This window comes from Bos indicus x Bos taurus, chromosome 5 (genome assembly GCF_003369695.1).
Source record: "Bos indicus x Bos taurus breed Angus x Brahman F1 hybrid chromosome 5, Bos_hybrid_MaternalHap_v2.0, whole genome shotgun sequence".
NCBI lineage: Eukaryota > Metazoa > Chordata > Mammalia > Artiodactyla > Bovidae > Bos > Bos indicus x Bos taurus.
The window spans coordinates 66494410-66513425 of NC_040080.1; the positions used below are offsets into that span (position 1 = coordinate 66494410).

The 19016-nt window shown below is 36.7% G+C and overlaps 1 protein-coding gene across 6 annotated transcripts in view; it reads left to right on the forward strand.

Moving 5' to 3' along the window:
- Positions 1 to 19016, forward strand: part of SLC16A7 (solute carrier family 16 member 7) — a 195865-nt gene that overhangs the window by 81138 nt on the left and 95711 nt on the right. Inside the window, exon 1 of one of the 6 annotated variants that reach the window (XM_027542406.1) lies at positions 3357 to 3436. The exons of the other annotated variants lie outside the window; for them this stretch is intronic. The gene's annotated coding sequence lies outside the window, so the exon portion shown is untranslated. Of the gene's footprint in view, positions 1 to 3356; positions 3437 to 19016 lie in introns of those variants that run through there. 6 annotated transcript variants of the gene reach the window in all.

The following is a 19016-nucleotide window of genomic DNA, read 5'->3' on the forward strand; positions in this document are numbered from 1 at the left end:
AGGGTAGGAAAGCAGCAGTGAGGAGTTATTGATCAGTATGCCATGGTCTGAGCTTCTATTAACCAGTTTAGGCAAAGATACTGAGGTACTGAGGCTTTACTCAAATAGAGAAAGTGGATGCTGGTATAACAACTGGAAAGCTATCAACTTTATTGAAATAAAATCTTGCCTATGGGAAAGAAGGGAAGGAGATGAATTTGAGTCCTTGTGGGAGTAGAATCTACTAGAACTGATAATTCAGTGTGATTGTAGAGAAGGGGAGACAGGATTGCTGACTCTGGCTTTGAGCTGAGTCTCTGACAGAGGCTGCTGTATTTACTAGAAAGCTATGAAACCACGGGCATGCTGAGGATGATGGTGGGGAGCTAAGAGGAGTCAGAAGTTCTGAGCTAGAAGTTCTGAGTCAGAAGTTCTCTCTCTGAATGTGTTTCCTGTATCGGCTGAATACAGTAAGATCTATTAACTGGATAACAGTCAAAGAAGGAAGTATCTTAAATGTTCCCTATACTCAAATCATGTTTCCAATAGTTCTGCTCTAGTATTATTGAGCTGCTGTCATCAGCAAAAAAGGAAATCTGTTGAAATGGCAGAATACCTCTGTATTTTGAGTTTAGGACCCCTTTGCTCCCATTATATTTTCCTGTGGTATTTTGAAAGTTTGGAAGAATTAGCTTATGCAAGAAAATTTAACTGAGGACTTTTTTTCCTTCTATGCTTATCAAAGTTAAAAAGAGATTTCCTTTTTCATTATAACTCTGAGGGATAATTAACTCAGGGAATAAATTTGGGTTGTTATCTTCTATTATATGCTGATTTCAAACTCTATTGTAATTCTAGAATTCTGAAAATAATGATATCACAATTATGCTTAATGAATGTTAAGAGTATAGTACTCTTTCCAGGAAAAGAATAGGGAAAAAACCAACAACCAAATGGGAAAAGCAACCTATTAAAAGATTTCCATTGTGTTTGTGAGGTATTTGATTAGGCTTTTGACTAGTTCACTGCTTTTCCTCACCCAAGTATCTACAACTGAGCTTTCGGCTTTTCGGAATGTCTTACATTTTTTATGCAGATTAAAAACTTGAATCTTCCCTATTAGCTCAGTTTTTACTCCTTAGTCATAATGTAGAAAACATCAAAATCTCACAAGGGAAATATGTGAATCCTGCATGGAACTTGGGAATAATGTTATAAACAAATTCATAGCCAAGAACCCATTGTCATATTTCAAACGCAGAATTAATAACCTGTTCCAATAGCACACATGCTATTTATCAAGGTTTTCCCCTGAGGCTACTTTCTGTCTTTCACTTTCTTGTCCCTGAATTATTGAAGAATTTTGGAAACTGGAAAAAAAAAAGAAAAAACTCACTCTACCACATTTTTGGAATTACTCTTGAGAATTTATAACCTTGGCAAAGGTTAGTCACCTTCAGCCACTTTCTCCCTTGGGCTCTTGGTGAACGAGTCTGTTTTGCATTTGGCTTTTCTTTCCTCAAAGGTTTATGTAATAAACATAACTGTCTGTATTACTCAGATAATAATTTTTTAAGGATTTAATGTTGTTGTAACAATAAGCAGAGTCATACAAAATAAGTACAAAATATATTGTTCATACTTCTGCCAATTCTAATTTTTATAGCTCTTATGTTATATAATTATTCTCTTGATAACATAATATTTATATATTAAACAGATATATTTTTGTATTTCTCTTTTTATTTAACTTTAGAACATTTTATAATAATACTAAATAAAAATATTAATCACACATGAGACCTTTTGAAATTTAGCCTTCTTGGTATAATTAACGATATGTTTGCTTAATAAAGTTAATAATTATTTATTTGCATAGAATTGGGTCTTGTCGTTTGGTATTATATAAAAGTAATTGATAAAGCAAATGACTGTTGAAATTTTCTTCTTCTACATTTCAAAAAAATATTACTTGAAGTATGTCTGTGGGGTACATAATGAAGTTATTATTACATCAGGTAATTTTACCCTAAATAAATGTACTGAACACTTACTACCTACTAAGCACTTTTCTGTGTTGGGACAAAGGTATTTGAAGAGTTCTCAGTAAAGATGTCATCTGCTTTTGATTTCTGTGCTACATAATTGTGAAATCCATATTACAATTCATTTAGTGTTTTAAAACTTCAGTGTATGTCTAATATTGTACAAGACAAAATTTCCCAGTGCTTTTATTTTGTTTCATTTTTTTTAACTTAAGATTTTAATAGAAGACGGAAAAACACCGAATGTCTTATTTTGTAAAGGCATCTGCATCATTTAGTTAAAAAAATTAGAAGAAATGTCAAGAGATAATTTATGTTAAAACTTTCTGGTTATTGAAACCATTATATATGTACATTTAGAAATGCAGCCTATTAACATCTTTGGGGATCATATTTTACAAGTTGTTGCTTATTGCCTAAGTCTAAATAATGGCATCTTTCATATGGGAAATCAAATTCTCATCTACTAACCATAGAAAGGCTGACCTGCCATTCAGTGGAGAAAAATGTGGATCTTGGATCCAAATAACAATAATAACCAGAATTAGAATCTAGGACCCAATATTTACTAACTATCTGACCTAAGTAACCAAATCTGAACCTCTGTGTCCTCATGCTTTAAACATGTATTATAATAGTCTATCTTATAGGGTCCAGAGAGTGAGGTCATGAATGTCAAGTGTTCGGTAAGATAACCTACCTAGAATATGGGAAACGCCCACTAAATGATGGCTCTTCATTTCTATAAAGCTATTGTAAGTTCGTAAATACAAAGACTCACCATCAGATACCCCATTACACTCTTAGGGGAGGACCCTTTGTGACAGAGGGCAGGCATTTACTGAATGGCTGGCCAAGTAAGCCGTGTAGTGTGTGATTAGGCAACAAAATGAAACTATCTGCCTCTCAAGGGGTTCAACACATGGCCCTGGCCTCTTTATTATTGTTCATAACTGATTGAGTAGTAGTATACCAGGTGAAGATTCACTGATGTTTTAATTTATATCTTATATTAGTTTTGCAGTATGTTCTATTCATGATGTTAAATCACACGATGGTCCATATACTTGAAAATGTGGTTGTAGCAACATCTGAGAAAGAGAATCAGGTTAAATTTAGCAGCTTAAATTGCCAAACTTGGTTACCTTCTTTGACCCAGGGTATAATTTAAGCCAAGTTAACTTTACACTGTAAAAAGTATGAACTAATGGTGCATATCAAAGCAAGTCCTTCAAGAAGAGATAGTGCTACCTTTTCCCTGATTTGAGAGAAGCAAGAGTGGGAGGGCAGAGTAGAGAGTCTCTTGAGATATGTATGCAAGTTTGCTTCCAGCTAAAAGTTAATGATCAGTTGCCTCGATTCTCATCTCTGAGCCCTGAGAAGTAGCACACTCGTGTTCTCTGTCTATTCAGGTAACTTTTAAAGTATACAGCTTGTACCCATGTTAAGCTATACTTTAAATAATAGACATTTTTTATTCTTTAATATCAATTGATTTCATGTTCTAAGTTTAATGAGAGTGAAAGAGTCTGCAATTGTTGGCTAATAGAAAATGATTTTACTTTTGAGTGGTACTGGGTTAAGGGTAATGAGGTATTATTCTATGCTTATATTATATAAATAGATTTTTAAAATGTTTTTATGAAACTAACTGTTATCATTCTTAAATCTCTTGGCTGAAAGATGTATTAATCACACTTAATTAATACAGTACATTATATAGTCAGCCAAGTTGTCATTAGTTAAGAAAATTTTAAACTTTATTTAACATTGGAATTTTGAAGGAACACTGAATCTTTAAATAGTAAAATTTCATTTTTACTTGATATTAGATAACAATATTGGAAGTAATCTTATTTTTCTCATTCTAAATCATAATGTTTATAAACATCTATGTGTACTTTGCTATAAAACTGTAAAAATGAATTGGGTTTTATTATAGGGCTTAGGTAATTTATTCCCCAAATGTTTGGAACTATATTATGGAAAGATATAAAGTTATTGTGTGTGATGCTTCTGTATATTTATATGTAATTAAAGACATTGGCTATTAATTTTACAGTTTGAAGGCTGGTTTCTCAAAATAAAAATATCTACTCTATACATTTACAGTGTAATCATATTCTGTACTGAGTTCTCAACATAAAGAGATACATTTCTTAAGCCACTGGAGCTGTAACTTAGATGAATGTATTTTCTGTTCTTTCTAAAGTGTCTGGCCATTTTTATCTTTATTCAGCAAATATCCAAGGTCAAAAAAACCTTTTGGTTGTATTTAGGCTCACATGATAAAGACAAGTAAACATCAAAAGCTAAGTGTAATTGTGGTACTACTTATGCAGTTTTCTATTTACATTTTTCTTGAACTGAAATTAAATGTCAGACAGTGATAAATGATTTTGCTATTGAAATTGGGAACTCATAGAAACCTTGAAGAATCATCACATTTTATATATGAGAAACTGAATCCAGAAAAGGAAAGTAAAAACAGCTATTGAAAGTTTTGGGACTGGTAACAAAAACTCTATTTACTGGGTGACAAATAGAGTTAATGATTTCTTAGGCAGTGTTCATGTTGTTTTTGAAAAGGAAATCATTTTTAGTCCTCAATATGTTTCAATTTGGAGGAAGAGCTAAATAAATACTGGCATTTAAGGTGTAGTTGTGCAGTGATATTTTCCAGATTCACCATAAGTGTGGCTGAAACTTTTGTTATCAATTTATTATAACTTATATAATCTGTGTCTGTATATGAATTTGCTTAGGTATGTTTATGTTCTCAAAGTTAGAGAAAATAGTTTTGTAACTTCTCCTTTTGATACACACTAAAGCCATTCTGACAGGTTCATAATTTGTAAGTTAAATATTCAGATGGCTGAAGTTTCACTAATTAAGGAAATACTAAATATGAGTAAAATCAGATATGCAGATATATATGAGGCACCTTCATTTAAAGTTTGAAACAATTTGCACACAGTCTAAAGATAAAACATTTTTTGATTATGATCAAAAAACCAAAGTTTGAGCTCTTAGCACATTTTTCAATTAATCTTTTATAATAATAAAATATGTTTATATTCAGAACTTGGCTTGCAATGATTAATATGTAGACAAGAGTCTAATTTACTGTGTCCATAGGATATTTACTTACTTCTCACTTTTCTACTGAGAGTATGCAAACCAAATTACCATCAAATAGTTTGTCTCTGTTCCTTTAGTTCGTTATCAGATCTACTCCAGAAACTGCTGAAAATGTCACCAAGGTCCCTTGACAGTTACCCATAAATATCAACACACAAATATATACAAACACACATGCACACACACACGCACACATGCATACAGACACATAAGATCTATCTAGGGAGGAAAATAGAGCATCAATGCTTTAAATTCCATAAAGGATGTAGGTGTTGGAAAACTTTGCTTAAAATCCCTGAAACACAGTTAACTTGCTTTGCCCATTATGGGCAAATCACATAACTTGTAAGAGCCTCTGTGAAGTAAGATATAAATGGAGGTTATAGCTTAGGGCTTCCATAAGGAAGCATAGGGCTTCCATCACTTGTTTAGTTTGAGAATAATGTGAACTTAAATAAAAGTAGATTCTAAATCTTTATTGAGCACTTCCTAAGCCTTCGGTTCAAACTAGGTGGCTTGAAATACAGAAATGTATTCTCCCTCAGTTCTAGAAATAAATAAGTCTGAAATAAAGCATTGGCAAGGCTTTCTTAGAATCTTGTGGAAAAGGATCCTTCATTTCCTCTCCCACCTTCTGATAGACGCAGGTGTGACAGCATGTCCAATTTATGCATCTGTGTTCCTATGGCATTCTCCTTGTGTTTGTCTTCATGTGGCCATCATCTTATAAGGACGTGTGTCTTATTGAATTAGAAGTCCATTATGCTTCAGTATGCAGGAGACGCAAGAGACACGGGTTCAATCCCTGGGTCAGGAACATGCATTAGAGTAGGAAATGGCAACCCACTCCAGTATTCTTGCTTAGAGAATGCAGTGGACAGAGAAGCCTGGTGGTCTATGGTCCATAGGGTCACAAAGAGTCGAACAAAACTGAAGTGACTTAGCAAAGCACACACACACGCATGCACACATACTTCAGGATGATCTTATCTTAAAAATGACATCTACGCTGGCCCTATTTCCAAATAAGGTCATGTTCTGAAGTTTTGAAGATTAGGACTTAAATATATCTTTTCTGAGGGACACTGTTTAATCCATAACAGTTTGCATTTTGATACTCCCCAAACCCACATCCTTCCCATGTAAAAAATATGTTCACCCAATCCCAATATCCTCAAAGTCAATCACTGCAGTATCAACTCTAAGTACCAATTTTATCTAAATCAGTTTTGGGTGAGGCTTGGCATATAGTCCAGCCAGGGAAAAATTCCTCTCCATCTGTGGACATCTGAAGCCTGGAAAACAAGTATTCTTGTTTCCAAAATACAACAGTTAGACAGATATAGAATAGGCATTCCACTTTATAAAGGGAAAAATTGGAAGGAAAAAAGGACTGCTGGTCCAAACTCTAAAGGGGGTTTTCAACTTAGCTGGACAAATTCCATTAGGTTTTAAGACTGGAGAACAGTTCTCTGTGGTCTGGTGCTCTGTCCTCTAGACCTGATGGGGTGGCCCCTCCCCTTAAGCCCTGCCTTTTAGAACAGGGGGTGGGGGTCCACCCTTTGGAACTGAACTGGTCCTTAGCTGAGGCATCACCCTCTGTGGTTCTTCCTTCAGAGTCATTCTTGCTTGATTTCATCCTATGTCTTTCAACAGTGTTTCTGCCTTGTGCAATTCATGGGGTCCAAGCCATCAGACTAGAAGGTTCTCCACAGATCTTTTCTGGATTCCTGCATCTCAGCCTCTGGCTTCTGACGAGTTGCTTGATTGGATCCATGAGTCAAGCACCTAGTCCCTTTAGTAAATGGTTGTTCTGCACAGTTTCCAGAGCACACTATCTGGATAGGCTGAGGATTTTTCCAGTCATAAGTTCTAGTTCCTTCTTAAAAATTTATGCTTCAACTTTTGTCTAATCCCATTTTACTATCCAAGACAGGGAGTGGCCAGGCCTTGCCTCCCAGTTGGTTAGAAGTGACAACTTCAGCTCTATGTCCAGTTTCATCACTTAAAATTTTTACTTTCTACCCAAAAGAAGAACACAATTCAGTCAAGTTCTCTGCCACAAGGTATCTTTCCTTTGGTGACCAATAACATATTTTTTATTTCTATCTGAAACCTCAGCAAAGACATCTTCAACATTCATATTTCCAGTAATATTCTGGTCAAGACAATCTAAATGTTTACAGTCAAGATCCTCAGAATTATTCTAGCCTCTATCCATTACCCAATTTCAAAAGTAGAAAAAGTGAAAGTTACCCAGTCGTGTCCAACTCTTTGTGACCCCATGGGCTATATCCTCCCAGACTCCACTGCCTATGGGATTCTCCAGGCAAGAATACTGGAGTGGGTTGCCATTCCCTTCTCTAAGGGATCTTCCCAATCCAGGTATCAAACCCAGGTCTCCTGCATTACAGGCTGAATCTTTACCATCTGAGCCACCAGGGAAGCCCACCCATTCCAAAGCCACTTCCAAATGTTTAGGTATTTTTTATAGTAACATTCCATTTCATGGTACCCCAAATTTTCACCATTCTCCAGAGAGACAATCATCAAGAGATTCATTTCAAAGACTTGGCTCATATGATCATGAGGGCTGGCAGTTCTGAAATCTGTAGGGCAGACTGGCAATCCATGTAAGAGTTGATGTTGTAGTCTTGAGTCCAAAGTTCATAGGGCCAACCAGCAAGCTGGAAACAGGCAGGATTTCCATGTTACAATCTTGAGGCAGACTTCTTTCTTCAGGAAATCTCAGTTTTTGCTTGTATGGCCCTCAGTGGATCAAATGAGGCCTACCCGTATTGTGGGGGGTAATTTTCTTCACTGGAAGTCAATTGATTGTAAATGTTAATTACATCTACAAAATACCCTCACAACAATATCTCAACTAGTTTTTGACCAAACATCTGGGCGCCCTATAGCTTAGCTGAGTTGATATATCAAATTAACTGTGAGTGGTGGAACGTATAGGATAAAAGATATGGAGAAGCGTTTGATTTTTTTTAATGCAAAGTGCCTCTTTCTTCTTGTCACTTTTTTTTCAGTTAAGAGAGTTGACTGGAAATTTTCTAGGAAAACTGTAATTTCTACTTTTTGTCTTTTGCCTCCTGAGTCTTTCTTCCTTCTTTTATGACTTATTCTCAGTGTGATATAGGCTGCTTAGAAGGTCCTGGAGGCTTGACTGTATCCATGTGTGGTAAGTCACTTTAGTCATATCTGACTCTTTGCAACCCTATACACCATAGCCCTCCAGGTTCCTCTGTCCATGGGATTCTCCAGGCAAGAATATTGGAGTGGGTCGCCATGCCCTCCTGCAGGGGATCTTCTCAAACCAGGGATTGAATCCTCATCTCTTATGTCTCCTACATTGGCAGGTGGGTTCTTTACCCTAGTGCCACCTGGGAAGCCCCTTGAATCTGTAGAGTAGAGACCAAAATCCATGTATAATGCATTTGTCTATCTCCTACCCATCCAGGTGGTTCTGTTAAAATAACTTGAAGATCATAACTGTTCTTTGTAATATAACTTTTCATTGTCTACCTGCCTCTACCTCTCTCTCATTTGAAATTGCAATACACACTGCAGCCTCAGGGCCTTTGCATGTGTTCTTCTCTCTTCCAGGATCTCTTCCTTCATTCAATTTTATATTGTATACTGACACTTAATTTTGATTATTTGTTTAAAAGTCACTTTCTCAATGAGGTTAGCCCTGTGAGGTGTTCCCTAATGAACAGATTTAAAATTGCAACTTCCTACCCCTAGTTTTTCATTACTTCCTTTTGGGTTTCATTTTACTCCATAAAGGTTATCATCATGAAAAATGCCTTTCATTTTACTTACTGTTTCTTCTTTTCCACCTGTTTTTCTACTGGAAAGTAAAAAACCGTGAGAGCAGCAGTTCCCATCTGTTTTGTTTATCACTTATTCACTGTGCCTGTAATAGTGCCAAGCACATGTACATAAAATAGTTCCTCATTGAATAATTAAATTTTGTCTTAGCTCAAATGCCAGTGCTTCATAGATGCACTTCATAGATGGAGACCTATGCTTTTCTCTTTTATTGCTCCCCTTCTCTCCTTCCCCGTGCCCTGTAATAAAAGCCTTTCTGGGACTTCCCTGGTGGTCCAGTGGTGACGACTTCACCTTCCAATGCAGTGGGTGTAGGTACCATCCCTGGTCAGGGAGCTAAGATCCTGCATGCCTTGTGGCCAAAAGACCAAAACATAAAACAGAAGCAGTATTGTAACAAATTCAATTAAGACTTTAAAAACAGTCCACATTAAAAAAAATCTTAAACTTGAGATTTATCATTTTCATTCATGGTTTTGTATTATTATTGTATATAAATGTTTCATATATAATATTTTATGAAGTTTTTATTAGTTATCAGACCTCATATTATTGATATATTGAATTAGTCTTTTTATTACATGCTTTGTTTATTTGAGGTGGTTCACACATATAAGTTGAGCTCATCCAGTTTAAATCTGTATATTCCATTCTGTGAATATACATACTTTATCATTCTCCTATTGATAGACATTTAAATTCTAATTTTTAAACTTTTATTTCCATGCTGCTATAAACATTGGTTTACATGTCCTCTTATGCACAAACATGCACATCTAAAAGAGAAATTGATGATTGTAAGATATGTATAACTTCAACAAGCAGTTTTTTAAGTGTGGAAGAGTAACCACTGCTCCACATTGTGTGCTTGTTTGGAAGCTATAGATACCTAGGATGTAAGCCATGGAGTAGCTTGATTTGATTTTTGTTGCAAAGTTCTGCCTGTGTCCCTTTGGCTCCAATGTTAAAAAAAAAAATGTCTCAAGTGGTGATAGGCAACAGGTTTATTTTTTCTTCCTCCGTCAGAAGGGATTAAAGAGGGTACAGAAGATAGCCCAGACCAGCACCTGGCCTGCATCAGTGAGTCAGTTTTATTTGAATTCCCTGGGTCTTCCTGGCAGTGTGCGGGCTTCTCTAGTTGTGTGTGGGCTCTAGAGCGTGCAGGCTCAGTAGTTGCTACACTCATGAACTGACCTGCCCCGCAGCACGTGGGATCTTAGTTCCCCGAAGAGGCCTCGAACCTACACCCCCTGCATTGGAAGGTGGATTCTTAACCATAGGAAAGTCCCCAAGCCAGGCTCTCATGTCTTCCACTTTGCATGGAGCCCTTTGAGGCCCTTCTATCATGCAGAAGATGAACTTCTGCTTCATTGACTGATTCTAGCTCCAGATTCCAGCAGCCTCACTGTTTGACCACACTGTGCTTCTGACAATGAAGATGTTTATTGTTGCTCTTGTTACTATTGGTTAGTTATTTAATTTGGTTTTCTCTTTGAGATTTAATTTTTTATCACCATTATATCCAATGCAAAGTTACAGAAATAACTTGATCTAGGGGCTCACTTTTTACTAGAGTTGTTCAGTTCAGTTCAGTCCCTTAGTTGTGTCTGACTCTTTGCAACCCCATGGATTGCAGCACACCAGTATTCCCTGTCCATCACCGACTCCTGGAGCTTATTCAAACTCATGTCCGTTGAGTCGATGATGCCATCCAACTATCTCATCCTCTGTCGTCCCCTTCTCCTCTTGCCTTCAATCTTTCCCAGCATCAGGGTCTTTTCAAATGAGTCAGTTCTTCACATCAGGTGGCCGAAGTATTGGAGTTTCAGCTTCAGCATCAGTCTTTCCAATGATTATTCAGGACTGATTTCCTTTAGGATTGACTGGTTGGATCTCCTTGCAGTCCAAGGGACTCTCAAGAGGCTTCTGCAACACCATAGTCCAAAAGCATCAATTCTTCGGTGCTCAGCTTTCTTTATAGTCCATAACTGAGACTAAAGTGGTTGGCATTTCTGTATTGTAACAAAATAGGTCTGCTTTGTGTTCTAATTGTGTGGGTTGCAAAAATGACATTATTGTATAAAAATCAAAGAGCCTTATTTATATTCTTACCTAGATGGAAGGCTGTAGCATCTCTGTACTAATACGGTTTTGTGGGATTAGTTTACAACGGTGCTAGGGCTTTAATTCAAAAGCAGTTTTGGATCTAGTCTGGAGAAGGAAATGGCAACCCACTCCAGTACTCTTGCCTGGAAAATCCCATGGATGGAGGAGCCTGGCAGGCTACAGTTCACAGAGAGGCAGACACGACTGAGTGACTTCACTTTCTTTCTTTTGGATCTAGTCAGCTATTTGAACCAAAGCTTTAATAAAGCTGTGGAATTCTGCACTATAAAGCATAAAGGAGTTGACTCTGACTTGGGATATTTTGTAAGCAATAAGTTTCCATTTCTATTACTGCTTTCATAAAATAACTTAAAAGGCTCTTTTTTAATTTAGGAATTTTGAGCAGTGTAATAATCATGTCAGGATGATATCAGACATAATCCTCCCACATGTAATAAACTTAACCTGTTGGATAGAATTTCTAGCATTTTATATCTGAGTGTAGAAGAGCAACAACCAAAAACAATGAGTTAGTTTTGGCATAAGTAATATTGAGCTGTTCTTTCTGAGAGCAATTGGTAAATAGATTCACTTATTTCTTGATACTAATTCCAGAATATACCAGTAGGACCATGTCATTAACTTAGAATAAATGCTGAAAATGAGACTTGTGATGTAGAACAAAATTAAACCTAACTCAGTAAGGAGATAGCTTGTGTTACTTTTAAACTAGAACAGTTGCCAGTGAATATGGGTATTTTTGGTCTGCTAGTGATCCTTATTAAATTTTTTTAGCAATAAAACATTTCATATTAATGCTTAATAAATACATTTTTCTCTTCAATGTAGGCTAAAATCATAGAAATAGTGAATAACTGTCTCATATAAATAGTGAATAACTATTCACTAATAGAAATAGTGAATAACTGTCTCATTTAGGAGGATATTGGTAGCAATGAAGAAAATATCACAATATCCATTTCTCCCCCATAACACTGAACTTAATGTTGAAAATGCTTTGTAAAGATGAATATTTCATTTAGTGTATCAGTTCTTCAAATGGCTTCAGTCTCTGTTGGACTCTGCTATGACATTTTCTGCAGCATCATTGGTTGTCTGACAGAGTCAACTTTTTCCATTAGCTGTCTAAATATACCAGCATCTCTTTTACTAGGAACCTTTGCAAAATATTCTTGTCGGGATCATTTTTCTCATTTCTTTTCACTTCACTAAATCATCTCATTATTCCAGACTCAACCAAAATATATTTATGATCTCCTCAGCTGGTTTAATTGTACTTCCAAGTACAATAGTTATTATCATAGACAAGTTTTTCTCAACTAAAGTTTGATGAAAGAAATTAAACCTTTGATAAGAAAATTAAAGCTAATGCCTTAAGTCCTGCAATGGATTGAATTACCTCCCATGCACTGAGATGCATAATATTTATGTAATATTATTAGAACTCAGAAAATGGTCACTCAAATCACTGTCTGTGTTTCAAATAACTCCAGCTGAGAACAGTTGCCACAGATTATTATAATTTTCCTTCTTATTGTTTGCTATCTCCAAATAATTGTATATTCTGTGAAGTTATGGACCACATCTTGTTCCATCATGGTAGCCCTAATGCTAACACTTAGAACTCCATGTAGGAGTTGCTTGATAAATATTTGTGAAACAAATGATAGAAAGAAGTTTCTTCTGGAAGGACTTTGATGAAATAAAGTAATTTATATCACAATATCCAAGGAGAGATAATATGAACCCAGGTCATGTATGAATTAGTGTTGATATTTGAAGGATCTAGTCAGGTGGGGAGAGTGGTTATAATCTATGGTTATAGTCCTGAGCTCTCAGGTTATTTTATTCATGAGTTAGCTAGTCTGGGTCAGCAAGAATGAAAATGAGTAAGGCCACATGTCTCATTATCCAGCAGGCTAGTGAAGGTTCCTTTCAGAGTAGTGATGACAAGGGTTCCAAGAACAGCAAGAGAGGGGCTCAAATGGTATTCAAGTAACTACTAGTTTTATATTTGCAAGTATTCCTTTAGCCACGGCATTATGGACCGAATGTTTGTGTCCTCCCCAATTCATATGTGGAAGTCTTAACCCCCCAAGTAATGGTTTTAAGAGACGGGACCTTTGGCAAGTAATTAGGTTATGAGGTGGGAGATCTAGTCTGATGGAATTATTGCCCTTATATGCGGAGGCACCAGAGAGCTTGATCTGTCTTTGGCTGTATCCATGCACTACTGTTAGATAGCGTCACTAACTCATGGTTAGATAGCCTCACCAATTCAATGAAATGGAGGACAGAGAAGCTCACATGCTGCAGTCTATAGGGTCAAAATAGTCAGACATGACTTAGTGACTGAATAAGAACAAATGCACCAAGAAAGGCAATGTAAGCACACAGTGAAGAAGCAGTTTTCTGCAAATCAAGGAAAAGGCTTTCAGTGGAACCTGACTACACTGGCATCCTGATTACAGCTTCTAGCCTCTAGAAGTGTGAGAAAATAAATTGTTTAAGCCATCCAATCTGCCACCCAATATATGATACTGTGTTATGGCAGCCCTCATAGACTAATACACACAGCAAGTCACATGGCCAAGCCCCCAGTAAATGTGAAGAACTATTTAAAGAGGTAGATACCATAGAAAGGGGGAATAATTTCTGGCCAATTTGGCTAATTTTTCAATCTACCATAATTGCATCATAGTCTTTAAATAAATATGATGCATGTAGGTATCATAAACTAGTGAATTATGCTTCTTTGGGTATAATTTTTTAAAAATGCTACTACTTTAGAATAAATGACCTGGAGCCAAGTATTCTGATGTTATTCAGTGCTTACACATTATGCATGTACTCTTTAAGGGCACTCCAGGACTATTATGTGTTTTACTAGTTTTGCAGACTAGTTCATATTTCCTAGTGGTTATATACATGAGTCCCAATGACAATGCAAGTGAAATACTCATTAAATCCGCCTTCACATAATCTGTTCAGAACTTATAATTTCTATTATTTCATTGCCAATTGACCTTCAGGCAAATTGTCAAGAAATTTATGAGGGTAGCAGCATGAATATGTGTTGCCAAATGTCTCTTGGGTAAAATATGACTCATGGTTTTCTTGGTCCTGAAATGATTAAGCCTCAAACCTGAAGTTGACAGCAGAGTCATTGTACAGATTGATGTTCTCAATGACTAATATTTGACAGAGTTTGCTTCTGATTTATTATGCTGCTAGGTAAAAACAATCTACCTCATTTTTTAGTATTTTTACTATGCTCTTCACTAATTGGATGAAAAATTCAATTTCTTTTATATTGAGAGACATATGCATTTTTAATAGTTTAATCATTTTAAATTAAATTTTTATTCTTTAAAAGTATAATTTTAATGTTTTTTTAATAGGCTGATATAGCCCTACCCTTTTTTTTTAATGTCATGTAGCTGCTGATTTTTTTCCTAACAGTAAGCCTAATACTTTTGTAAAATCTATTTAGTAATTATTGGATTTTTATTATCATTTATTTATTCAAGCACAGCAAATGTACTTGAAAAACAATCATTGACAATTAGGTCAGCCTTTACTAATAACTGAGCTTGAAATTCTAGAAAACAGAAAACTAAGAAATCACTTTTTTCTTACTCAGGATTACTTTGAATAGTTATAGTGTTTTAGAGAATTAAAATATGTTACATTAAAAAAGGAAACAATGCAATAAATAAAAATAGAGGGAGAGGAGACAATATATAGTTCCTTCCTACAGTATTTTCATCTACTAAGCAGATAATAGAACATTGGTATTTATTATATAGCTTATATACCACAGGTATTTTTAATAAATACATATTTCAAGTGACATTTACATAAATTAGAACATTTCTTAAAACTGAAGTAAGTCTCTTATAGGCTGTATATAGCTGAGTCTTTTTTTTGTCCATTTAGCCATTCTACACCAATTTGATCTGCTTTCATTTAAAGTAATTATTGATGGGTGAGGATTTACTAACACCATCTTGCTAATTATTTTTTGGCTACTTTCTAGCTCCATTATTCTTGCTGTCTTTCTTGGCCCATTGCTTGCTCCATTATTCTTGCTTTTTATTCTTGCTGTCTTCTTTTATGAATTTATGATTTCCCTTAGTTCAGTTCAGTTGCTCAGTCGTGTCCGACTTTTTGTGACCCCATGAATCACAGCACTCCAGGCCTCCCTGTCCATCACCAACACCCGGAGTTCACTCAGACTCACGTCCATCGAGTCAGTGATGCCATCCAGCCATCTCATCCTCTGTCATCCCCTTCTCCTCCTACCCCTAATCCCTCCCAGCATCAGAGTCTTTTCCAATGAGTCAACTCTTCACATGAGGTGGCCAAAGTACTGGAGTTTCAGCTTTAGCATCATTCCTTCCAAAGAAATCCCAGGGCTGATCTCCTTCAGAATGGACTGGTTGGATCTGCTTGCAGTCTAAGGGACTCTCAAGAGTCTTCTCCAACACCACAGTTCAAAAGCATCAAGTCTTCGGCACTCAGCCTTCTTCACAGTCCAACTCTCACATCCATACATGACCATTGGAAAAACCATAGCCTTGACTAGATGGACCTTTTTTGGCAAAGTAATGTCTCTGCTTTTCAATATGCTATCTAGGTTGGTCATAACTTTTCTTCCAAGGAGGAAGCTTCTTTTAATTTCATGGCTGCAGTCACCATCTGCAGTGATTTTGGAGCCCAAAAAAATAAAGTCTGACACTGTTTCCCCTGTTTCCCCATCTATTTGGCATGAAGTGATGGGACCAGATGCCATGATCTTCGTTTTCTGAATGTTGAACTTTAAGCCAACTTTTTCACTCTCCTCTTTCACCTTCATCAAGAGGCTTTTTAAGTTCCTCTTCACTTTCTGCCATAAGGGTGGTATCATCTACATATCTGAGGTTATTGATATTTCTCCCAGCAATCTTGATTCCAGCTTGTGCTTCTTCCAGCCCAGCGTTTTTCATGATGTACTCTGCATAGAAGTTAAATAAGCAGGGTGTCAATATACAGCCTTGACGAACTCCTTTTCCTATTTGGAACCAGTCTGTTGTTCCATGTCCAGTTCTAACTGTTGCTTCCTGACCTGCATACAGATTTCTCAAGAGGCAGGTCAGGTGGTCCGGTATTCCCATCTCTTTCAGAATTTTCCAGTTTATTGTGATCCACACAGTCAAAGGCTTTGGCATAGTCAATGAAATAGATGTTTTTCTGGAACTCTCTTGCTTTTTCGATGATCCAATGGATGTTGGCAATTTTCCTTAGTACTGTGCCTTAATTTGACTTCCAGGTGGTGCAGTGGTAAAGAATCAGCCTGGCAATGAAAGAGATGTTAAGAGACTCGGGTTCAATCCGTGGACCGGGAAAATCCCCTGGAGGAGGAAATGCCAGCCTATTCAAATATTTTTACCTGGATAATTCCATGGACAGAGGTGCTTGGTGGTCTACAGTCCATGGGGTCACAAAGAGTCCGACGGGGCTAACTGAGCACACATACCCTGTGAGTGTTAAGTTGTTTCAGTCCTGTTTGACTCTTTGAGATCCCATGGACTGTAGCCCGCCAGGCTCCTCTGTCCATGGGATTCTCCAGGCAGGAATACTGGAGTGGATTTCCATGCCAAGCAATCTTCCCTACCCAGGGATGGAACTGCATCTCTTGTGTCGCCTGCATTGGCAGTTGGATTTTTACCACTAGTGCCACCTCTTGATCTTTTGTGTATTTTCTGTAGGTTTTTGCTTCGTTTTGACCATGAGACTAACATTAAGCATCTTATATGTGTAACAGTCTATTTTATTATGATAATTTAACCTCTGTTGCATAACAAAATACCCTCTCTTTTCCACCCCCCACATTTTATGTTTGTGATGTCAAAATTTACCTCTTTTTATGTTGTGTGTCCATTAACAAATTTTTATAACTATTATTATTTTTAGTAAGTGTGCTCTTCTCTCTGTCCCTGTAGCTACTGCTTTGTGATGGCTTGTCTACATTACTGCAATAGAATTTAACTACTTTGTTGATATATCCTCTGTCTTCCTTCAGCCATCTTCTCTGACTTACCTCTGGGATTATTTTCCAAAATGCAAACTAACTAAATCATTCCCTTGCTCTAAACACAGAACATAAGTTCCAAAACTTTAAGACAAATAGGCTATTTGCTCCTCTACTTCCCCAATCATATCATGGTGCCATGTCTCTCATTTCTAGGACATACCAACTGGTATTTTTTTTTTTTTTGGTCATCTATTACCACTTCCAATCTCAGTCTACCTCAATCCATCCTAGAAGCTCCCATGCATCTTTCAAGACTCACTTCTGCCAAATCAGTGTTACATCAGCTCTTCTGGAGACTGTTTCTTGACTATCACCATATATTCTAGGTGATCCTCCTCTTAGCTTCATATAAATCTGAATTTACCCATCTAATGATGTTTGCCATACCATAATGTTATCATCCATTTCATAACTTGCTTCCTGGATTGAGTAATTTTTTAGGCCTGGAACAGTATCTTATATCTTAGTCATCTTTATGTTTCTAATGTCTGGCCCATTCTTTGGCATGAAATGAGATACCCAGTAAATGTAAAGTGAGTGAATGAATGAATGAATGCTGGAAACAAGATATGAAAAACAATGTTCTACTTTGATTTCATCATCAGGGCAGAATTAGAATAAAGGAAGAAGCTTGATAAGCCTTATCTCTAGGAATAAAAGCTCAGAATAGAAACTCATTTCCACTTTAATTTTCATCTGAGAGAGAGGCAGGATCTGTAATTGAGGGCCAGCACAGTTAATACTTTATAAGCAGAGAATCTTATCCATTTTTATCATTTTTCCTCTCCCCACAGGGATGATTAGTAATAACCTGAAAAAGAAAGGAGTTTTCTGTGTATTTAGAAGCACTGAGGAAAGGCAGGTTTAGGGAGACTCTCCCACTTTGATGTCATAATTGCAAGAGTAGAACTTTTCAAAGGACAGAGAGGCAACAGACAAGATGATAAGAAAACAGACTGAGTCCCTGGGACCCATAGCCAAGAAAACATGAAGCGGGGGAGAAGTGAGTTTGTCCTGAGAGCTTTCAAGAGCCTTGTATATTACCATATGTAAAATAGATGACCAGTGCAAATTCGATACATGAAGCAGGGCACCCAAAGCTGGCGCTCAGGGACAACCCAGAGGGATGGGGTTGGGATGGAGGTGGGATGGGGGTTCAGGATGGTGGGACACATGTACATCCGTGGCTGATTCATGTCAATGTATGGTAAAAGCCAACACAATATTGTAAAGTAATTAGCCTCCAGTTAAAATAAGGAAATAGTAAAAAAAAAAAAAAAAAAGAGCCATGGGGCTCAGCATGGTAGAGCATGGGGGACATTTTCCAATACAGTATTTTCCAGTTAACCAAATTTGAAAAACACCCTTGAGTTTTATAGGCCTTATATTAGAGTGGGTTACCATTTCCTTCTCCAAGGGATCTTCCTGACCCAGGGATCAAACCCCTGTCTCCTGTATTGGAAGGTGGATTCTTAACTGCTGAGCCACCAAGGAAGCCCTACTCTTTAGAAGCAAATAAAACAAAAATTCCTTCTCATTTTACTTTTATTGACTACATTTTTGTTTACCCCACCCCTGAATAAAGATTCTTTATCATAATGCCCTATTTAATTTTGTTATATAGGGCATTGATCTGTAATTATTCTTGTTTATATTTTTAACTTACTTTTTGCCTCTCTCCTCCACTAAAATACACATCTGTAGGTTGAAATTTGTTTTGTTCAACACTGTAGCCACTGTTCTCAGAGAAGGCAATGGCAAGCCACTCTAGTACTCTTGCCTAGAAAATCCCATGGACAGAG